Genomic DNA, 6415 nt, shown 5'->3' on the forward strand with positions numbered 1-6415 from the left:
AGCTTGTCGAAAGCCAATTGCTATGTTTGTTATTGTGGATGAACAACCATTCAAGGTGGTGGAGCGTGAGGGTTTTAAGACATTGTGTAGACAATTAGAACCTTTGTTTGTTGTCCCATCAAGATTCACCATAGCTAGAGATTGTTTTCAATTGTATATGGATGAAAAAGTTAGGTTAAAGGCGTTCTTTAAGTCAAATTGTGTTAGAATAGCACTCACTACCGATTGTTGGACATCAATTCAGAACTTAAGCTACCTAACACTCAAAAAAGGATAATCAGTTTTTCAGTCATACCTAATTTCAAGTTGCATTTGAAAAGCTTGACAATGAAGACTCTAACTATATGGTTTTTTTTTTTGTGATGAAGGTCCCCCATCTCCTAGTGATTGGAAACATGCCCAAGATTTTTTGAAGTTTCTAAAAATTTTCTATGAAGCCACTAAATCTTTCTCAAAATCATTGCATGTGAGTATACATATTGCGTTTCACCAAATGGCTACTATTCATTTTGCACTTGACAAGACAACCATGAATCTGAATAGTATATTAGCACCTACTAGTTGTGACATGAGGCTGAAGTATCACAAATATTGGGGTAATGTTGACAACATCAATCACTTGTTATATTTTGGTGTAATTTTTTATCCTCGATACAAGTTTGAGTATGTCATTTGGAATTTTCAAGAAATGTACAAACATGATTCAAACAAAGCTGTATAATTAACTAACTGTGTAAAAGACAGTTTGAAGAAAATGTATGATTGGTACAAATCACTTCATGATGAACAACATAGACTTGAGCAACCACTTGAACATCAATCTGATGCATCAACCATTCCTGAAATTCCTGTATATTTGGCAAGGGCTGGTGCTTTTAAGAAGCATTTGAGAGAAAAGGACACCATAGATAGAAAGAATGAGTTAGAGAGGTATTTAAATGAATATGTTGTTGATGGTGATGACCAACTTGATATTTTGGTTTGGTGGAAAATAAACACTTCACAGTTTCCTATTCTATCAAGAATGGTTAGAGATGTGTTGGCCACCCCTATTTCTACAATTGCCTCTGAGAGTGCATTTAGTACTGGAGTTAGGGTTTTATATACTTTTAGAAGCTCTTTAAATCCACCAATGGCTGAGGCACTTATCTGTGCTCAAAATTGGTTGAGGACCACTATAACTCAATTTGATGGTATCAATGTCAATGAAGAGCTTGAGCTTTCTGAGAAGGTTTTCACAAGTACAAGTTTAATTTATTTGTTCTCTAAACTTCCTTTGTAATTATGTTGTAGTGTATATTAATAATATTTTGTTTCAATTAATTTCAGAATTTAACGGTAACACAATGGATGGAAGCGGAGTTGGTTCATCATCTCACAACAACCAATGTTGTGACTCTTAACTACTCTAAGAAATAACATTGCTAGTGAAGAAAACTCTAAAGGTTTTGGAAATATGATAATTAGATGCTTTTTAGGTTTTGGAATTGGCAGCAAAACTATAAATACTAATGAAGTGTAAGGTTGGAATGAGAAATATCTAGAGTCCCTGTCATAATTACAATCACTAAGGTATCATATTCTATCTTCTAATTAATAGTAATTAATAGTAACTAATAGTAATTAAATGTATAGTTATGGATTTTTTAATTTTGAGGCTGAAATGGTTGTTTGATTTCTATTTGTAATGGACTCTAGAAATGGTAATGGACTTTTCCTCATCATAAGTAAATCCATTTTCTATCTATATTCTTCCACAGACATATTTCTTTGTTGGAGTCTTTGGAGCTTGTTCATGAGCTCCCTATTATAGTAGGAGGGAATGTGTCTCCTCCTAAGGGCTAACCGATGAGTTCAAATTTTTGCCCTCATTTAATGTTTAAATTTGGGGATTTAATTGAATTTTCTATGCTTAAAGATTGATTTAATTAGGATTTGTGATTATTGGATTTATTAAGTACATAAGGTGAAAATGATGTAAAACTCTATTCACTCAGATACTACCATGTGGCAATCCTCAACTTTTAAAATTGGCCAACTAAAACAAGCCACGTGGCAACAATCCTTGCACTAACAAACTGTCCAATGGAAGGTTGCCACGTCATCATCTTCCATCACCCTATTTTTTCTCAAACCCTAGCCGCCACCATGCCGACAGCCACCTCCATGCCGTGCACCTTACCGAAATCCATCACAGAGTTGCAACCTCGTGAGCTTCACGCACCACTACTGCATCCCCTATCGGAAATGCGAGCAAGCCTACATCACACAACAATAGATATGCACTGCATCCAACCTTTCAGCCATGCAGCCGCGCATCATCTCGACGCTGCCATCACCATCGAGAGTTCATCTTCACGCTACCACCACAACCATTGAAGATGCAGCATCACCACCATCATTTCCACTGCAACGCCGGCGCGAGCTCCACCTTTGCACATCGAACCAGATTTGCGACCACCATGGCAGCAGCGGAGACGTATCCTCCATTGCAGCAACAAACCAGAATAGCGCTCGCAGCAGCAGCCACCGTTCGTTGTCAACCGCACCGCTGCCAAAGGAGGGAGAAAAATGTGAGAGCAAACCCCAATTCTAGAGAGAGAAAACTTTGCCACGTGTCATGCTGCTATTGGATAGTTAAACTGGTCAGCTGGTCAACTCTGGTCAACTTGTCAAAGCCAGCAGTCAACTCTAGTCAAAAACGGAAAAAATGGTTAAATTAGAGGGGCATACTTCGAAATTTGACAGAAATTAAGTTGCTAATTAATTAAATAAAAATAAAAGTTTTAGCAACTGACAGATAAAGCCCAAAATCTAGTTGAAGCCTATATAAAGAGACTTAAGGGAGCAGAAGTAACACAACTTACAACTTAGACACTTAACAACTCTCTAGTTTTTGGCAGACACCGTCATTCACCACATCTTTCATTCTTCCTTTCACTTTATTTTCTTTCCTTCATCATATTATCATGTATTCCATCAAAGCCATGGAGGGCTAAGATTTTACGGTTGATTCCACTGTAATTTCTTAACTTGATTCTGAGGTTCGATGAATTAATTTATTTGTTCTTTTGATTATTGTTGTGATTTTTGTTTATCTATGTCCTTTGTTTCTTAATTGAATAGAAAAGAATGATTTTTAAATCTACACGCATGCTAATCATATGAGTTAAAAGGTTTTTAAATTCAATTGAGACTTTACTTTGATTTTATTTAGAAACTTTCATTTGATTAAATACGTTTTTGCCAATAATTGAGACTGTACTTTTATTAACGGTAATCACTTTAACTAAAATTAGTCAAGACTTTACTTTGATTAATTAAGTTTTCTATTTGGTAAAGAAACAAAGGAATAGACATGATTAGGCATAGTAAAATTTAATTGAGACTGTACTTTGGTTGAATTTACTATGGATAATCTAAAAATTCTCACTTTTAATTGAGACTTTACTTTGATTAAAAGTGAGGATACCAACAAATAATTAATTTAACAATAATCTCTAGATAACTGATGAAGAATCCTATTTTGAAAAAGTAGTGGAATTGACCTATTTTCTATTACTGTGTTTACAATCTTTTATTTGTGTGACATTCATTCTTTGCATATCAAAACCACTATATTTTTATCGTTACTAGTTTTAATTGCATTTTTAAGAATCAAATATTTGAGATCAATTCCGTATTCGTTGTGAGACGACTCAGGGTTATCTTAACCCTAACTTGTTTGTTCACTACTAATTTGGTAATACTGAAGTTGCTAAAGTTAAGTAGTGATAATTTGATCGCCTAACGACAGCGATATCAAATTTAGCGCTGTTGCCGGGGAATACGGTTAATATTTCTTATATTTTGCTTTTATTTATTTTATTTACTTTTTATTTTTTATTTTTTATTTTTTTTACGCATATACATTTAATAGAGTTTGTGTTTTTTGTAGTCTTTAGTTTTCTTTTAATATATTTCAAGCAAATTTCTATTTTTGTTTTGATTAAGAATTTCTTTTAAGAAATTTTTGGAGACTAGTTTGGAAATCTGTCTAGGAAAGACTTGGTATTTAAGTTGTCCACTGTGACACACCTCTCTTAACTTATTTCTTTCTTGAAATATTTCTCCAAAACAAGAATAGGAAGAAAAAAAATAGAGGAACACTTTTAGGTGGACTGCGTATTGCATGACTCGGGCCAACCCAGGTCAATTCTATCAACTTGATCCAGAACTTGCGTAAATCACGTAGGAGACTTGAACTCAGGTGTTCTACTGAAGGAGCACCGTCATCATCTGAACCTACCACTGAAAGTGCACTGCTAGAATCACCTTCAATGATTAACATATCTTCTGATCCATCACCTGAACCAGAAATTCAAGAAGATAGAATGGAAAAAGAACAATAAGAGAGTTGGCTTCACCAGATGCAACAATTACACAAAACATGCGCATCCAATATCCAAATGGAGAATGTGAGCTTAAGTCGGGGTTAATCGATCTTCTACCTAAATTCCATGGATTAGCAGGAGAAGACCCGTACCATCACTTGAAGGAATTTCATGTTGTTTGTTTGATGAAGGATTATCTTGTTCCTTTTCAAGATTATTGAATATGGTGTGAGTTGATTGAGAAAGCTAAGTGAAATCCCCACTGGACATTAAGATAGCAAGCTATCTAGATGTGAAGGTTCCTTTCACAAAGCTCAAAAGAAGAAGATGATGAATTGATTCAAAATGAAAAAGGCAATGGAAAGCACATAAATCATAGAAAACCAAGAACAATTAAAGGAAGAAGAAAACATAAAATGGAAAGGAAAGGAATGGTAAAAATGTGAGAAGCACGCCACTACAAGGCTAGGCTAGAAGCCATGGCAACCTTGAAGATGAATGGATGTGTGCCGCCACTTGCTATGCAAGATAAGGCTTAAAAGTTGGTTATACTACCTTCTACCAGCATCCATTAATACTTGGGAGACTCTGAAGAGATTATTTATGGAAAAGTTTTTTCCAGCATCTAGAGTTGCTGCTATTCGCAAAGATATTTATGGGATAAGACAACAAGAAAGAGAAAATCTTCACGAGTATTGGGAAAGATTCAAAAAGTTATGTGCTTCTTGTCCTCATCACCAAATAAACGAGCATCTCCTCATTCAGTACTTTTATGAGGGATTGAGTATCATGGATAGACAAATGATAGATGCTACAAGTGGAGGGTCATTGGTAGACCAAACGCCAACAAATGCGAGACAATTAATTGAGAATATGGCGTCGAACCATCAACAATTTACCACCAGGAGTAATTTTATAACTCTATTGAAGGGAACCCATGGAGTATAAGCTTCATATGTTGTAGATCACAAGAAAAAAGAAGGGAAGTTGGATGACTTAGCGGCCATGGTAAGGACCTTAGCAGACTTACAGAAAAAGCCTATCTCTTCTCCCTTTGTGGAATTTGTGCTTCTACTACTCACCATACAGAGGCTTGTTCTATGTTAAAAGAGATAGGGACGTTCGACAATAAACAACCTCAGGCATATGCTACAAACATCTATGGCAATAATAGACCACCTAGGGAGCAATACAACCATGATTTGTCCTCCAACAAGTACAACCCAGATTGGAAGGAATATCCCAGCCAGAAATGGGGAAATCAGCAGTCTTAACACCATCAAGTCTATGTTCCACCTCAAAAGACGCAACAACCACAACCAGCTGCAACCTCTAGTGACTCAAACATGGAAACAATGATGAAAACGATGGCTGACATGATGAAGGGACAAATCAATGAGTTGAAACAGACGATGGAAGCAACCAATTAAAATTTGCAGAACCAGATTGGACAAATGGCAAATGAGTTAAATCAGATGAAGTCTCAACAAGGCTCAAGCAATTTACCTGCATAAACTATAATTAACCCGCGAAATGTAAGTGCTATTACTTTAAGATCGGGTAAGCAAATACAATGCCTTGGGGATGCCCAAGAAGATGAAGATAAGGACAATGAAGTTGTACCTGATATTTAAAGTGGAAGATCAGATGAAGCAACACAAGCAACATATGAAATGCCTGCACCTAGTGATAACTCCAGGTTGGTATCCCCTAATACTTCCTCTAAAAATTCTTCACCTTATTCTCTTCTTCCTCCCTATCCAAATCGTTTGAAACCAAAAACTAAAAAGATAGAGGAGTTAGACAAATAAATCTTGAATACTTTCAAGAAAGTGGAGATAAACATCCCTTTATTGGATGCTATAAGACAAATTCCTAAATACGCCAAGTTTCTCAAAGAATTATGTACACATAAAAGGCGCATTATGGACAAAGAGGTAGTGAACATGGGAAGAAACGTGTCTAGCTTAATTAAGAAGCCTGTAGTCAGAATGCCGCAAAAGTGTAAGGATCCAGGTATGTTTTTTGTTCCCTGCATTATA

At 35.8% G+C, this 6415-nt stretch overlaps 1 pseudogene; it reads left to right on the forward strand.

Moving 5' to 3' along the window:
• Positions 1-302: 302 nt before the first annotated feature.
• On the forward strand, positions 303-1403 carry LOC146887787 (zinc finger BED domain-containing protein RICESLEEPER 2-like; annotated as a pseudogene).
• Positions 1404-6415: the final 5012 nt, after the last annotated feature.

Source organism: Vigna unguiculata, chromosome 3 (genome assembly GCF_037176805.1).
Source record: "Vigna unguiculata cultivar grain cowpea cultivar isolate G323 ecotype 2 chromosome 3, ASM3717680v1, whole genome shotgun sequence".
NCBI classification, from domain to species: domain Eukaryota; kingdom Viridiplantae; phylum Streptophyta; class Magnoliopsida; order Fabales; family Fabaceae; genus Vigna; species Vigna unguiculata.